This window comes from Chlorocebus sabaeus, chromosome 1 (assembly GCF_047675955.1).
Source record: "Chlorocebus sabaeus isolate Y175 chromosome 1, mChlSab1.0.hap1, whole genome shotgun sequence".
Taxonomy (NCBI): Eukaryota; Metazoa; Chordata; class Mammalia; order Primates; family Cercopithecidae; genus Chlorocebus; species Chlorocebus sabaeus.
The window spans coordinates 53758687-53777059 of NC_132904.1; the positions used below are offsets into that span (position 1 = coordinate 53758687).

General features: G+C 39.4%; 1 long non-coding RNA gene across 1 annotated transcript in view; it reads right to left on the reverse strand.

Annotated features, from left to right (window-relative positions):
* Positions 1-12869: 12869 nt before the first annotated feature.
* LOC140712237 (uncharacterized) overlaps positions 12870-18373 on the reverse strand; it is a 108254-nt gene continuing 102750 nt past the window's right edge. The window contains exon 3 of the long non-coding RNA XR_012093741.1: positions 12870-13238. This is a non-coding gene — a long non-coding RNA (uncharacterized lncRNA). The remainder of the gene's footprint in view (positions 13239-18373) is intronic.

Consider the following 18373-nt stretch of genomic DNA (forward strand, 5'->3'; position numbering starts at 1 on the left):
CTTCAGTAACCGACTCGATCAACTGGAAGAAAAAGTATCAATGATTGAAGATCAAATGAATGAAATGAAGCGAGAAGAGAAGTCTAGAGAAAAAAAAGGAAAAAGAAATGAACAAAGCCTCCAAGAAATATGGGACTATGTGAAAAGACCAAATCTACGTCTGATTGGTGTGCCTGAAAGTGAGGGGGAAAATGGAACCAAGTGGGAAAACACTTTGCAGGATATCATCCAGGAGAACGTCCCCAACCTAGTAAGGCAGGCCAACATTCAAATTCAGGAAATACAGAGAACGCCACAGAGATACTCCTCGAGAAGAGCAACTCCAAGACACGTAATTGTCAGATTCACCAAAGTTGAAATGAAGGAAAAAATGTTAAGGGCAGCCTGAAGGAAAAAATGTTAAGGGCAGCCAGAGAGAAAGGTCGGGTTACCCACAAAGGGAAGCACATCAGACTAACACATCTCTCGGCAGAAACTCTCCAAGCCGGAAGAGAGTGGGGGCCAATATTCAACATTCTTAAAGAAAAGAATTTTCAACCCAGAATTTCATATCCAGCCAAACTAAGTTTCATAAGTGAAGGAGAAATAAAATCCTTTACAGACAAGCAAATACTCAGAGATTTTGTCACCACTGGGCCTGCCCTACAAGAGACCCTGAAGGAAGCACTAAACATGGAAAGGAACAACCGGTACCAGCCATTGCAAAAGCATGCCAAAATGTAAAGACCATCAATGCTAGGAAGAAACTGCATCAACCAACGAGCAAAATAACCAGCTAATATCATGATGACAGGATCAAGTTCACACATAACAATATTAACCTTAAATGTAAAAGGACTGAATGGTCCAATTAAAAGATACAGACTGGCAAATTGGATAAAGAGTCAAGACCCATCAGTTTGCTGTATTTGGGAGACGCAATTCACATGCAGAGACACATATAGGCTCAAAATAAAAGGATGGAGGAAGATCTACCAAGCAAATAGAAAACAAAAAAAGGCAGGGGTTGCAATCCTAGTTTCTGATAAAACAGACTTTAAACCATCAAAGATCAAAAGAGACAAAGAAGGCCATTACATAATGGTAAAGGGATCAATTCAACAGGAAGAGCTAACTATCCTAACTATATATGCACCCAATACAGGAAGACCTAGATTCATAAAGCAAGTCCTTAGAGACTTACAAAGAGACTTAGACTCCCATACAATAATAATGGGAGACTTCAACACCCCACTGTCAACATTAGACAGATCAACAAGACAGAAAATTAACAAGGATATCCAGGATTGAACTCAACTCTGCACCAAGCAGACCTAATAGACATCTACAGAACTCTCCACCCCAAATCAACAGAATATACATTCTTCTCAGCACCACATCACACTTATTCCAAAATTGACCACATAGTTGGAAGTAAAGCACTCCTCAGCAAATAGAAAAGAACAGAAATTATAACACACTGTCTTTCAGACCACAGTGCAATCAAACTAGAACTCAGGACTAAGAAACTCAATCAAAACCGCTCAACTACATGGATACTGAACAACCGGCTCCTGAATGACTACTGGGTACATAACAAAATGAAGGCAGAAATTAAGATGTTCTTTGAAACCAATGAGAACAAAGATACAACATACCAAAATCTCTGGGACACATTTAAAGCAGTGTGTAGAGGGAAATTTATAGCACTAAATGCCCATAAGAGAAAACTGGAAAGATCTAAAATTGAAACACTGACATCACAATTAAAAGAACTAGAGAAGCAAGAGCAAACACATTCAAAAGCTAGCAGAAGGCAAGAAATAACTAAAATCAGAGCAGAACTGAAGGAGATAGAGACACAAAAAAACCCTCCAAAAAAATCAATGAATCCAGGAGCTGGTTTTTTGAAAAGATCAACAAAATTGATAGACCACTAGCAAGACTAATTAAGAAGAAAAGAGAGAAGAATCAAATAGATGCAATAAAAAATGATAAAGGGGATATCACCACTGACCCCACAGAAATACAAACTACCATCAGAGAATACTATAAACACCTCTATGCAAATAAACTAGAAAACCTAGAAGAAATGGATAATTTCCTGGACACTTACACTCTCCCAAGACTAAACCAAGAAGAAGTTGAATCCCTGAATAGACTAATAGCAGGCTCTGAAATTGAGGCAATGATTAATAGCCTACCAACCAAAAAAAGTCCAGGACCCAACGGATTCACAGCCAAATTCTACCGGAGATAGAAGGAGGAGCTGGTACCATTCGTTCTGAAACTATTCCAATCAATAGAAAAAGAGGGAATCCTCCCTAACTCATTTTATGAGGCAAACATCACCCTGATACCAAAGCCTGGCGGAGACATAACAAAAAAAGAGAATTTTAGACCAATACCCCTGATGAACATCGATGCAAAAATCCTCAATAAAATACTGGCAAACCAAATTCAGCAGCACATCAAAAAGCTTATCCACCATGATCAAGTGGGCTTCATCCCTGGGATGCAAGGCTGGTTCAACATATGCAAATCAATAAACGTAATCCAGCATATAAACAGAACCAAACACAAAAACCACATGATTATCTCAATAGATGCAGAAAAGGCCTTTGACAAAATCAAACAGCCCTTCATGCTAAAAACGCTCAATAAATTCGGTATTGATGGAACATATCTCAAAATCATAACAGCTATTTATGACAAACCCATAGCCAATATCATACTGAATGGGCAAAAACTGGAAGCATCCCCTTTGAAAACTGGCACAAGACAGGGATGCCCTCTCTCACCACTCCTATTCAACATAGTGTTGGAAGTTCTGGCTAGGGCAATCAGGCAAGAGAAAGAAATAAAGGGTATTCAGTTAGGAAAAGAAGAAGTCAAATTGTCCCTGTTTGCAGATGACATGATTGTATATTTAGAAAACCCCGTCATCTCAGCCCAAAATCTCCTTAAGCTGATAAGCAACTTCAGCAAAGTCTCAAGATACAAAATCAATGTGCAAAAATCACAAGCATTCTTATACACCAGTAACAGACAAACAGAGAACCAAATCATGAATGAACTCCCATTCACAATAGCTTCAAAGAGAATAAAATACCTAGGAATCCAACTTACAAGGGATGTAAAGGACCTCTTCAAGGAGAACTACAAACCACTGCTCAGTGAAATCAAAGAGGACACAAACAAATGGAAGAATATACCATGCTCATGGATAGGAAGAATCAATATGGTGAAAATGGCCATACTGCCCAAGGTAATTTATAGATTCAATGCCATTCCCATCAAGCTACCAATGACTTTCTTCATGGAATTGGAAAAAACTGCTTTAAAGTTCATATGGAACCAAAAAAGACCCCACATTGCCAAGACAATCCTAGGTCAAAAGAACAAAGCTGGAGGCATCACGCTACCTGACTTCAAACTATACTACAAGCCTACAGTAACCAAAACAGCATGGTATTGGTACCAAAACAGCGATATAAACCAATGAACAGAACAGAGCCCTCAGAAATAATACCACACATCTACAGCCATCTGATCTTTGACAAACCTGACAAAAACAAGGAATGGGGAAAGGATTCCCTATTTAATAAATGGTGCTGGGAAAATTGGCTAGCCATAAGTAGAAAACTGAAAATGGATCCTTTCCTTACTCCTTATACGAAAATTAAATCACGATGGATTAGAGACTTAAATGTTAGACCTAATACCATAAAAACCCTAGAAGAAAACCTAGGTAATACCATTCAGGACATAGGCATGGGCAAGGACTTCATGTCTAAAACACCAAAGGAACGGCAACAAAAGCCAAAATTGACAAATGGGATCTAATTAAACTAAAGAGCTTCTGCACAGAAAAAGAAACTACCATCAGAGTGAACAGGCAACCTACAGAATGGGAGAAAATTTTTGCAGTCTACTCATCTGACAAAGGGCTAATATCCAGAACCTACAAAGAACTCAAAGAAATTTACAAGAGAGAAACAAACAACCCCATCAAAATGTGGGCAAAGGATATGACCAGACACTTTTCAAAAGAAAACATTCATACAGCCAACAGACACATGAAAAAATGCTCATCATCACTGGCCATCAGAGAAATGCAAATGAAAACCACAATGAGATATCATCTCACTCCAGTTAGAATGGCAATCATTAAAAAATCAGGAAACAACAGGTGCTGGAGAGGATGTGGAGAAATAGGAACACTTTTACACTGTTGGTGGGACGGTAAACTAGTTCAACCATTGTGGAAAACAGTATGGCAATTCCTCAAGGATCTAGAACTAGAAATACCATATGACCCAGCCATTCCATTACTGGGGATATACCCAAAGGATTATAAATCATGCTGCTAGAAAGACACATGCACACGTATGTTTACTGCAGCACTATTCACAATAGCAAAGACTTGGAATCAACCCAAATGTCCATCAGTGACAGACTGGATTAAGAAAATGTGGCACATATACACTATGGAATACTATGCAGCCATAAAAAATGATGAGTTGGTGTCCTTTGTAGGGACATGGATGCAGCTGGAAGCCATCATTCTCAGCAAACTATCACAAGAACAGAAAACCAAACACTGTTCAATTCTCACTCATAGGTGGGAATTGAACAATGAGATCACTTGGACACGGGAAGGGGAACATCACACACCGGGGCCTATTGTGGGGAGGGGGGAAGGAGGAAGGATGGCACTGGGAGTTATACATGATGTAAATGATGAGTTGATGGGTGCTGATGAGTTCATGGGTGTAGCACACCAACATAGCACATGTATACATATGTAAGAAACCTGCACATTGCGCACATGTATCCTAGAACTTAAAGTATAATAAAAAATAAAATAAATAAATAAATAAATAAATAAAATATAAAGTTTTAACCTAAAAAAAAAAGAAAAGAAAAGAAAAGAACTTCTGACACACACTACAACGTAGATGAATGTTGAGGACATTATGCTAAGTGAAATAAGCCAGCCACAAGAAGACAAATACTATATAATTCCACTTATATAAAGTACTTAGTGTAGTCAAATTTATAATACAGAAGTTAGAATAGTGATTGCCAGGGGCGGAGGGAGCCAAGAATGGGCTTTTTTTTTTATAGGTAGAGTTACAGTTTTGCAAGATGAAAAGAGTCCTAGAGATTGGTTGCACAATAATGTGAATGTACCTGACACTAATGAATTGTACAGTTAAAAGTAGTAAAAATAGTAAATTTTATGTTATGTGTATTTTTACCAAAATTAAACATTTAGAAAGAAGCAAAACAGAGAGATGTCTCAGGGAAAGTCCTTCAGGGAACAACTTGGGATAGAAGGCAAGGTCTCCCAGAGGCATCTTCCAGAGATCTTTAGAGATGGTGGCAACCTGCCTTCTAAGGAGTGTGGGCCTATAACTGCAGGATCTTGTTTTGCTGAGTTTGTTATGAGAGTTTGAGCCAGAGCTTAATTGCCTGGGACAACAAAGGAGAAACTGCACCCGACCCAGCACTTTCCTATTCTGCTTCTCCAGATGGAAGTACTCAGCTTCTTTTCTTAAAAGTTGAACAAATATTTAAAGAGTATTTTGTTGAAGAGGCATCAAATTATCAGCCTGCCTGGGGTGCCCATGTGTCTCAGTCCAGCCCTGCTTCTCCCCATTAGGGTATGGCAAAACCAAGGGCTCTATAGCCAATCTCAGTAATTAGGAAGAGTTAAGCTTTTTGCTGTGTCCACAAACAGTATGGATTGCGGTGTTTCTGCTTAGCTGATCAGAAAATTGTAACACTTTGGCTTCAGTGTTTTCAGCAGCCTATAGCTGAGCATTCATTCATTATGCAAAACAGGCTTCAGGGGACCAATTCTATTGAGTTAATTAATATTGAGTGTTGCTAGCCAATTAGCAGCCTTCTCCCTTATTGCAGGTATGTTGCTGTGGGACATGCCAGGCAAAGCTGGCTTCCCCTACACCTCTGCTCTGACTCCCTCTCCCCTCCATGACAGCACCATTGATGAGGAGGGCCAAAGTCATAGAATTCCCCACCATCACCTGCCTGCATCCTGGGCCATTTCACTATCCATTTAGATATTGCACTCAAAGTGTGGGCGGCAGATCAGCAGAATCAGCATCACGGGGGATGCGTATTGAAATGCAGAATCTCAGGCCCCACCCTAGGCCTAGTGAATTGGAATCTGCAATTTAATAAAATCCCTTGTAGTCCAAATGCACATAAAATTTGGAAAGCGCTGATGTACAAGACCCATCCAAAACCTTGACCCTCACAATTCCTTGCCTTTCTTAATCCAGAAGCTTGCTGCTCATTTACTTTACTGATCAGACACCCATGAACACACCTAGAAGTTTGCATTTCTCCACCGCCTTAATTTTACCATCCTGTAATGCACTCTAACAGTTTTCAAATTCCAATATGCAAATCTCTCATAGCTAATGGAGACCTCCAGTGGATTGGCCAGGCCATAGTCTCTCAATCTGACTCTCTCCCTGTAGCTTCCTTTCTTTTTGATGATAGTGTAACTCCCCAACGGGTTCACCTTGCCCGCTGCCTAGACAGAATTGATTTATCAAGACAGGGGAACTACAATAGAGAAAGAGTAATTCACGCAGAGCTGGCTATGCAGGAGACCAGAGTTTTATTATACTATTACTCAAATCAGTCTCCCCAAGCATTCAGGGTTCAGAGTTTTTAAGAATCATTTGGTGGGTTGGAGAGGCCGGTGAGTCAAGAGTGCTGATTGGTTGGGTCAGAAATGAAATCATAAGGAGTTGGAGCTGTCCTTTTGCTCTGAGTCAGTTCCTGGGTGGGGGCCACAAGACCAGATGAGCCAGTTTATCAATCTAGGTGATGCCAGCTGATCCATCAGGTGCAGGGTCTGCAAAATATCTCAAGCACTGATCTTAGGAGCAATTTAGGCAGGGTCAGAATCTTGTAGCCTCCATAAGCATGATTCCTAAGCCATAATTTCTAACCTTGGGGATAATTTGTTAGTCCTACAAAGGCAGTCTAGTCCCCAGGTAAGAAGGAGGTTTGTTTTGAAAAAGGACTGTTATCATCTTTGTTTTAAATTATAAACTATAAACTAAGCTCCTCCCAAAGTCCCATTCAGCCTACACCCAGGAATGAACAAGGACAGCTTGGAGGTTGGAAGCAAGATGGAGTTGGTTAGGTGAGATCTCTTTCACTGTCTCAGTTATAATTTTGCAATGATGGTTTCGATAGCACTTTAATCCTTCCTTCTCTATTATCCTCAACTCTACTGCCCCATGTAGATCCCAGTACAAATGCTAAAGCTTTAGTGCTGCTAAGAAGTCTTCTACACGTCCCCAGCAGCTTTCTCCTCCATTCTGTAACTGATGGGCTCTTTTTGCCCACTGCCCAGATAGAGTTGATTTACTAAGAAAGGGCAGTTGCCATAGTGAAAGAGTTTAATACATGTATAGCCAGCTAAACAGGAGACTGGAACTTTATTATTACTCAAATCAGCCTATCTGAAAATTCAGAGGCTAGGATTTTTTTTAAGACAGTTTTTTTTGTTTGTTTGTTTTGAGAAGGCGAGGGGCTAGAGAACAGGGAGCTATTTTTTAAGATAGTTTTTTTTAAGAAGGCAAGGCAGGGAATGTTGATTGGCAGGGATGAGCTCAACTCGTTCCTGGGTGGAAGCCACAAGACCAGATGAGCCTGTTTACCAGTCTGGGTGGTGCCAGCTGACCCACCAGAATGCAGGGTGTGAAAAATATCTCAAACACCAATCTTAGGTTTTACAAAAGTAGCATTACCCATATGAGCAATTGGGAAGATTAAGAATCTTGTAGCCTCTGGTTGCATGGCTGCTAATCCATAATTTCTAATATTGTGGCTAATTTGTTGGTTATACAAAAGCAGTCTTCCTCCCTCCAGGTAAGAAGGATTTTATTTCAGGGAGAGGCTGTTATCATCTTTGTTTCAAAGTTAAACTGTAAACTAAATTCCTCCCAAAGTTACTTCAGCCTATGCCCAGAAATGACCAAGGGCAGCTTGGAAGTTAAAGGCAAGATGGAGTCAGTTAGGTCAGATCTCTTTCACTGTCATAATTTTCTCACTGTTATAATAATTTTTGCAAAGGCAGTTTCAATTCTAGCCACTATTCCAAACTGCCATGCCTCATTTCAAGCCCTCTTCTTGATGGAGGGAAGGCAAACCCCAAAGTGGAGCTTAGCCTCTGAGAATTCTTGGCTTTTTCCAGGAAAGAATTCAAGGGCAAGCTAGAGGCAGAAGAAAATAACTCTATTGAACAGACAGTGTTACAGCTCCACTGGTGTTACAGCTCTGTGACTGCTCCTGCAGAGCAGAGCTACCCCATAGGCAGAGAGTAGCGGCTCAGGGCAGTTTTGCAGTCATATTTATACCCACTTTTAATTGCATGCAGACTAAGAGGGAGTTTATGCAAAAATTTTTAGGGAAAGGGTATTAACTTTTGGGTAATTGGGCCATTGCCATGGAAAGGGGTGGTAACGACCTGGTGTTGCCATGGAAATGGTAAATAGACATGGCACACTAGTGGGCATGTCTGATTTGAAAGCTGCTTCCATCCTGGCCCTGTTTTAGCTAGTCTTCAATCTGGTCCAGTGTAGGAGCCCCACCTCTGGAGTCAAGTCCTGCCTCCTACCTCAGTCTCATCAGAGGACCTCTCCTCTTACCCTACAGAGAACTCCAAGCCATCCAGACCCCGTTCATTTCTTGTCATCTTCAAACTTATCTGCATCTGCATTTATCTCTTTCTTCTTCCTTCTCTCCTCAGTGAAAGAAGTGACTCTCCTCCCATCTAAATCTAATGACTTGAAGCCCCACTGTTCAATGTCCTTCAATGGTTCCCTACAAATCTCCAGAATAAGGTTCAAACTCTGTCTCCCTGGTTCCTGACTGCTTTTCTTGCCCCTCACCCACTGTTCCTCCCTACACCCTCCTCCTGCAGCCCTTGCACTCATTTGGAGTTTATCAGATCCTACCAATTTATTGGAAGTCCCTCAAGTGTGACATGTTATTTCCTATCCCCAATAATTGCAAATTCTGTTTCTTCTACCAGGAATGTCTTCTGGTTAATTGCTACTTTTCCTATAAAACTCAATTCTACTTTAATCTCCTCAGACTTTTTTTAGCATCCTTTTAGCAATATGCTTTGGTACCCTTTCCATATACTATTGACAATAATATCTGAAATAACTCTCAGTACTTTCCATATGTCTACGCTTAACACATGCTTACCTGCTTAACCTCATTTAATCTCATTTAATCCTCACGATAACCCTCTGAAGAAAAGTTATTATTATCCCTCTTTTACGGTGGGGAAACTGAGGTTTCAAGACTAAGAAAAGTAACTTTTCAGAGGTTACGTTGCAAATATAGGATTCAAACTGAGATCTGTGTGACACCAAAGCCCAATCCCCTAATCACCATTTTACACGACAGTGCCCCATGTCATGCTGTGCTTTCCTTTACCAAAACATGATTCGAAGTATCCCTAAATATCTGCTGGTATGTCTGTTTCTACCTGCTGCTCTTGGTAAAGGCAATGAGGTCTCTTCAGTCAGGGGCCGTGCCTTTCCTCTTTGTATACTCCCAGTGCAGACCACAGGGCCATGCCCGTTAGCTTCCACAGTGAACATGAGTATCTAGTCACCTCAGCTGCCATAACAAAATATCATAGACTAAGTGGCTCAAATGACAGAAATTTATTTCCTCATGGTTCTGGAGGCTGGAAAGTCTGTCCAAGATCAAAATTACAGTGGGATTTAGTTTCTGATGAGGGCTCTCTACCTGGATTGCTGATGGCCATCTACTTACTGTGTCCTCACATGGCAAAAAGACAGATCTCTGGTGTCTCTTTCTCTTCCATAAAGATATCAGTTCTGTTACATCAAGGCCCCACCCTACAACCTCATTTAACTTTAATCACCTCCTTAAAGGTGCTGTCTCCAATACAGTCACAGGGTGGGTTCGGACTTCAACTGTGAATTTGAAGGGGATGCACATCCCGTTTATAGCAATGAACTACAACTGCTCCAGTTTCAGGGACTCTGAGGCACAAATCTGCCAGCAATGGAGGAGTATCTTAGATCTTCTAAGATATTGGAAGTACCTAGGATGATCCAGGAAAACATCACAGAGGAGGGGTATTGAAGGACACTTAGACTATTGAAGGAAACTAAAGTATTTTTCCCCAAAATATACTTCAACATATTTCAAGATGGATTATTCAGAAAGGCTGGAAACACAGAATAGCTAAAAGACTGCCTTTTGTGGAGATTTGTCTGCTTTTCACATATATAAGCATTGGACCCTGGAAACTGCAAATGCTGCATTTGTTAATGGGCTCCATCCTGAGCTCAGTGTTCCATGTGGAAAACAGACTAAATTAGAAGCTACCTATCTAAATGAAATTGGCCTGCTTATAAAATACTGTGGTGAATTCCTACAACGCTGTGTTACCTTGGTTATCTATTTATCTTCCTCTAACATAACCAAACTGCTTCTTTAGAAAGCCTATGCCCTCTGTGCTTTGAAGTGTAAATTTGCTCCCCTGTTTTCTCTAAAACTCCGTTAAGGCATTGGCCATGTGGGACAGATAAACTTCAACCTGTTCCATTTACAGATTCACAGTTTAATCCAACCGTCCTCTTAAACTCATGAGTTTTACCTGTCATATGACTAAAATTTTTCAATCAAAGCTATGCAAAAATTTTTGCCTATCATTTGAAGTATACACGTGTTCATGTCTGTGTTTATATATTGTCTACATGGTACCAAAATGACTTAGAAACAAATTAGTACTCATAAATTACATAAATAAGCCCAAATGCTTTTCAAGTTGATGTGACTTTAGTAATCTTTGGTAAATAAAGCTAGCTATAAAATTGTTGGTAAAATGAAATAAGAATGCCTTCAGAACTGTCAGTATTAACTACAATTCAAACATTTCATGTAGTACTAATAAAACATAGTATTTCATGTAGTATCAATATAGATTTTCATGTAATATTAATAAGATATAGTAAGATATTTTTGTTTGAGTTAACTGAAAAAAAAGAGGGGGTGAGAGTGTACATCATGCTGTTTCTATCAGGTCTTTCGATTTTTCGGAGAAGCAATTCTCCTATCAAAGTCCCCTATCATTTTTTCCTAGGTCTATTGGTTGGACAGATTTATGCTGTCTTTGCTAGATGTTTTAAGGATGTTTAGATTGTTTATTAAGCAATAAAACCATTGCTTCTGAAATACTTTTGATAATTGCTTAATTTGGTCCGTTAGCTTATATCTTTGGTTTTGAGCAGTTAGATTCCAGGGTCTCTACAAGCAGTCATTGTGAGGCCTGGGGATATATGTGTGTCCATAGTGCCTGGGCCACCAGCTGCAGGGCAGAGCCAGGCCCAATATCATCTCATTCTCCTGGCCTAGCTCTGTATCCTCCCCAGGCTGAGAGAGGACAGATCCTCCAGGCATTGTCTTCACAGCTGTCTTCTGTCCTGAGCTCTGTATCTGATATATAACAATTAAAATTGCTTACTTCCTAAGTTTTTCACTGAAAGTTAGAGTTACTAAGAATTAAAATTGTAGTTAATATGTTTAATTACAGCTACAAGATATAAGAGAAAGAACCCTATATACAAAGGAAACTAGGATGTGTTTTTGATGAAGATACAAGAGTGTGGTTTTTTTTCAAGGAAAAGTAATTTTGTCTAGTTTAGAGGTTATTTAAATTGTTTTTTAGTTTGAAGGAAAAATGTATGATAGATAAAACTGAATGAATATAGAAAGTTGAAGAAAGAAAGAGAATGGGAAAAATTGTAAGAGGTTATAAAAGGTTTAGGAACTCTTGTGTGGTCAAAGCTGATAGAGATTAGACTGATCTGTTTTTAAAGTTTTATTAAAATTAGTTTTAGTATTAATAATACACTGATGAAAATGTAGAACTTTGTTTGCTCTTTTGAACTAGATTTTCATGTAGTATTAATAAAATATAGTAAAAGACTTTTGTTTACCTTTTGAGTAAACTGAATAAAAGAAGTGGGGAGGGTGGTAGTACATTATGCTATCTTTGTTAGCTCTTTTGATTGGAGAAGCAAGTCTCCTATCAAAGACTAAAGATACCTTTGCTTTTTAAAATCCATTAATTATAACTTTGGCTAAATAAATATTATTTTACAGTGACCTGTGATCTTAGTTTGATTAAGTGTTTTAAACTTTTGGTATTTGACAGGCTTCCTAAAATCTAACCTCAAAATTCCAAGATTAAGTCTTTTTGGCCTTGCACTACCTTGTTGACATTCCAAAAAGGGCTCCTGGAAGTCCAAGAGAGACATTAAGTTTATTTGGTTTGTTAAATCATTGTCAAATAAGAAATAATGTTTATTTTTGAGTTATATTTGTATAAATGTGTTATTAATGTCTTCTGAAATTGTATGAGATTCCTAAAAACCTGACGTGTCTTGATACATGTTATCAGACATATTACTATTATGTAAAATTGTCATAGGCCACAGAAAATAACCAAATTTCTTTGTTAATTCTGTCTTTATGACCACTTTAAATCTTGTCTATAGTAAATTGCTTTATGCTGATGCTTCCTCTAAAACATCATTACAAGCAAGTATAATCCTAGGTTATGTCTTTAAGGAGGTTCCTAGAAAGGATGAATAGATTCTGACAGGCACTCTGAAATAGACCTTTGCTGGTGACTTTGACTGGGTAATAATTCCAAAACATTCAATGGAAAAAAAATAAATAACTGTACTAAAAAAATTGCTAATGATTTGTTTTATGCAACCACCGGAGCAGGCGCCAGAGATGAGGCAAGTAGGCAAGGTAAAAAAGCTTTATTAGCTAGCCAATGTGAAGGAGGAAGGGGCGAGGTTCACCAGTCTCCGGGGTGGAGGCCGAGGAAGTCGCACCGGCGTTCTCGGGAGAGGTTCCTAGGTCCGCATATAAGGAGGGGCGGAGGAAGTTCCCGTGGATGTCTTCCGGGAGTAGCCTTTTATGGATGGGGCTTGAGGTGGGCAGGACAGGGGCGGGGGTAAGGGCGTCTTCATAGGCCTGGCTGGGTAAGTTTCGATTTCTTTGTTTTGACATCACAATGCACAGGCACAGACAGTTGGTGTTTTTCCCGGGTGCGGGAAAGTCGCTGATGAAGAACCCGGAACTGCGCCATCTTGTTTACCTTCTTTACCTTCTTCCATCTTGTCCTTTCTCCCTCATCCAAACAGCTAACATAACAACAAACAGATTAAAAATTAATTACATGAGACTAAACTGATGGAGGACTAAAATAATTTTTATGACTTTTTTGTTTGAAACATTTTTGACTCTTTTTATGTGGTGTTTGTCAGAGTCAACTTTTTTTTTCTTTTAAGTTATCTATAGCTTTACAGCAATTGGGTAAAATACCCTTTTGTGAGCAAAATTGAAGAATTTACCTTTCTCTCTACGTGATTTCTCAAGAATTCAGAATCTATTCATGAGTATTCTTATTTTATGGCAATATAGTTATTTGCATGAGTTCAATAAGAATCTGTGTTTGGGTTTTTTGTTTTGTTGTTGCTGGATTTTTTGATAACAGGACACAGTTGGAAACAATGATTATTTTACCAAGGCTTTGATTGTGAGATCATATTTTCATATATGACCAGACTGCTTTGAGGAATTGAAGTTAACTTTTATAGAGCTGATAAAAGCCCCGTGGACAAACTAACCCGATGCCGTGTCTACACAGTTTCTTTCCAGGGTTCCTGACCTTTCAGTAAGTGAAGAATGTTACTTTCTGGCCCAGAAACCTCAAGATATTTTAGGGACCTCAAGAATAGAAGAATTCACCCAGTTTATATAGGTATTACAGATAGTTTTTGTCTTGGCTCCTAAGCCTCAAGAAATTTTAAAAAGTCAAATCCAGATTTCCTTGCAAGAATATTCTAGCAAAGCTAGCTCAAAACATCCTATATGGCCAAACACTATTCTTGCTGTACTTTATCCAAATAATCAGGCCAAGTATAATAGACCTAAAACTTATTTTGCAAATAAATTAATTTTACTGTAATTCATCTTGGTCAAAATGGGGGACTGGAAAGAGACAAACTATGTTTCAGAAGAAAACTATAGTACACATATTATTGTACTGTAAGTCTAACCATTGTTTTTGAGTTTTTGTTATTTGGCTAAAATTTTGACTGACTTCTAAATTCTTACCTAGGTTCAAGTCTCCAGACCAACATTTCCAACTTTCTCCTGCCCTTGTGACTTAAAATCACTAGAAATTAAAACTGTGTTTTTCTTGAAACCCTGCTAACTGAATCTAGATAACTTGATATAAACTTTAAATCACTACAGCAACTTATATATAAACAGCCTTCACCCTTGTTGGTGTATGGACTACTCAGGAAGCTCACTGGATCACCCTGTCAGAACTACAATCCAGGAAAATCTGTCAGGTTGCCACTGCAATCTGAAATGCTTCAGAGATCTAGGAAAATTAGTTTACAGAATACTTCCAAAATTAACCTTTGTTTTTCTCCTGTTTCCACAGAAATGCCTCTTCTTAAAGATCTTCTTGTCTACTTCAGATGTAGAAGTCTGGCTCTGAAAGCCCATCTGCAATGCCACATTCTGAAATAAGATGCAACTGTTCAACTGCGCTGACCTATCTCAGGACTAAGAGACTGATTTAAGAAGCTATGATATGATATACATAAATTTGGTCTTCTCTGCTTATCCCAATCTCTATTTTTTCCTGCCCTTGCCTATCTCTTATCTCAAAAATTCTAACCCAAATTTCTTCAAAGCTATCAACTTGGCTTTTAATATGTGAAACTTTCTGAAAGTAAAGTTTCAGAGGAGGTACTAAATGGAAGAAACTAAAATATTTTACCCCAAAATATACTTCTTTGACATATTTCAAGATGGCTTATTCAGAAGGGCTACAAACACAAGAATAACTGAAAAGCTGCCTTTTGTGGGAAAGATTTGCATCTTTAAAGGAAATAAAGTAAACAACAGATGCAAATAAGCTTTCTCTGAAACTCTTCCTTATCTGAATCTAGGAAAGATTAACTCAGATTTTGACACCTTTAAAGCTCTGGCAGAAACATCTACCACTGGCTACCACTATTCCTTCTGAGGGCTGCTAACTGTGAGGTTTCATCTGCATAACAAGACCACTTTTGCTAGCCAGGCCTCCTCTTCTCGCCCTCTTATAATCTCTTTTGCCATGCACCAATCCCCAATTCTTTCTATAACCTCAGATAGTACAAAAACATCAACCATTTGGCTGTTTCTTTGAGTTTTTATATTTAATATGACTCTCACACACAAGTGTGCATACAATAAACCTTGTATGCCTTTTTTCCTATTTATCTATTATCAGTGTGTTTTATAAACCAAAATTATCAAAACTTCAGGGGGAAAATTTAAACTTCCATACACTATATATAAGTTGAAAAGATGGCAAAGACCATTTCTGAGAAGAGGAAAAAGCAGGGATAAGGTGGGACAGAGTCACAGAGGATTCAGGCAGGCTTCAGCTTAGCTATCAGACAGGATCCTAGTCATGAAGGATCTTGAAGCCTCTGTCTGAAATCACTGATTCTATATGATAAGTCAAAGACTACATAGCCTTTCACCTTCTCCATCAGCTTTGATCAGTTGGTTGGGGTTGCCTGGAACACTAAGTTGAGGATTCTGAGGCTGCATCTGAGTTCATCAGAAAGAGGGCAGTGATAGATTTGTGATGTCTGAGCACAGGGGAATAAGAGTGGCAGCAAAAATGCTGTGGATTTGCCACCTCTGCCCTCCAGGTGTGCCCCTGGTACTTCTAGGAGTTCAGACTCATGTGGACCTGTAAATATATCCCCTACTGTTACCATACAGTGTCCACCATGCTCTTCTTTTCCTGCTCTGCTTTCCCTGATAGAGTTGATGGTCTGAAAAGCTGCTTAGAGGAGCCTTGGTTTTGCCCATGTTGAGAGTGCACTTTGTGAAACTGCCTTAATCAGGCCAGGGTGTCATTTCCCAATGCACCCAGAGTACTCCTGGGAGCCAGAACAGTGCTGGGTTCCACGCAGAGTTGGAGAGAATGGAATAGAACATGACAAAACTGTATTTGCCTTTCCTCCAAGACTCCAAACCTGTTCTACTTATGCCCATAGCTCACCAAATTATCTCCTAAAAACTGGTCAGTTCTTTCAGCTTCCAACCTTCACCTTCCTAACCTTAGGGACTCAGACACTCTCCAAAGGGTTAGGTAGTGAACAAAATCATATTATCTGTTGTCCTTGTTTCCATTCTTCCTGTAGTCCCTGACCTCAGCTAAACTTCTCCAACTTTCTCAATTATAAAACAAAGGTCTCCTTACATTTTTTTTTAAAAAAAGGTCTGATATGGTTTGGCTGTGTCCCTACCCAAATCTCATCTTGAATTATAACTTCCACAATTCCCACCTGTCCTGGGAGGAACCTGGTGGGAAGTAATTGAATCATGAGGACAGGTCTTTCCTATGCTATTCTTGTGATAGAGAATAAGTTTCATGAGATCTGATGGTTTTAAAAGGGGGAGTTTCCTTGCACAAGCTCTCTTGTCTGCCTCCGTGTGAGATGTGCCTTTCACCTTCTGCCATGATTGTGAGGCCTCTCCAGCCATGTGGAACTATAAGTACAACAAACCCCCTTATTGTGTGAATTGCCAAGTCCTGGGTATGTCTTTATCAGCAGTATGAAAATGGACTAATAAAAGGTCCTTGTGAGAAGATGGATATTGACTATACCCTAAGCCCTCATCTCCCATCAGAATGCTTTATTACAGGGGAATTAAATTAGAAAACACATGTAACACCCTGTAAGTTTCTCCCTCAACTCTAACACCACTGGAGACACTGAGAGCATACTGAGATAAAATTTTTAATGAACCTTTATTATGCAAATGCAATGTGCTAAGTACTATGCATACACTATCTTATTTATTCCTCACATTAAATCTTGAGGAGGAGGGTAAAGTTGTGTTGTGTGCTTTGGATTGTGATGATGCTTCTTGCATTCTTACTGTTTATTTCCCTGTTGCCCTTTCTTAGGCAAGACTCTCTGAAAGGAAAAATGGAGTTTTTATCTACAACTGGGCCAAGCATTAAAAGGGAAACAGCTCCCCACTTCTGAATGCCAACAAAAGGAAAGGGTTAGTAATTACTAGGCAGGAGGATGAAGAAAACTTTCAATAATAATGATTAGGCTTTGTGTCCCTACCCAAATCTCATCTTGAATTGTGAACCCCAGACGTTTAGAAAGAGACCTGGTGGGAAGTGATTGGATTACAGGGGTGATTTCCCCCATGTGGTTCTCATGATAGTGAGTGAATTGTCAAAGATCTGATGTTTTACAAATGGTAGTTTTTCCTGTACTGACACACACACGCTGTCTTACCTGCTGCCATGTAAGATGGGGCTGCTTTCCCCTCTGCCATGATTGTAAGTTTCCTGAGGCCTCTCCAGTCATGCAGAACTGTGAGTCAATTAAACGCCTTCCCTTTGTTTTATAAATTACCCAGTCTTGGGTAGTATCTTTACAGCAATGCGAAAACGAACTAATACAATGATATTAACTAGCATATATTGTACCATTACTTATGCTCTAAGAACTTTACACATATTTAATCTGCACTATTATGCTATGAGATAAATGTTATTGAAGATTAGAGAACTAGGACAGAGAGTGGTTAAGCAACTTGCCCAAGGTCAAACAGCTGTTAAGTGGTGGAGGCAAAATTCAAACACAGGCAGTCGAACTCCAGCCTACACAGACTCCGGGCCACTAGATGATGCCGCCTTCTCCGAGAAGGTGAAGTTCAAGGCAACCAGGTCACATCTGGTGGTCAGGCATCCTTGCAAGTTTAATATTCTTTCTTGAGACCAACTTCAGTGTTCTGTTGTAACAAGTGAAGCCCTCCTGTGTGCAGCTCTCTCTCTCTCAGCACTTGTCAGCTGCCTTGGACACATCATAGAGCATCTGCTGGTCATAAATACCATGGAAAAACAAATTGAAATACAACTGCCTTGACACTGGGTAGGAGAGGGAAAAGTCAAGGCATTGTCATGGACATCTGTCTTGTTGAAATTTTCATATTCCTGTTGTCAAAGTGAGTCAACCAGACCCTTTGCAAAGAATGAAATTAATGGACCCAAATCAAAGTGAAGATTTGGTATTCTTGTCAGAGCCCATTAAAGTGACCAGTTCAGGTGGCAGCAGGTAGTGGCATTATCATGCAATTTTCACAGTCAATTTGAAGACTCTCTGTCTCTCGCTGTAGCATGCGCATGAACATGAACACACACACACACACACACACACACACACATAAGCCTCAA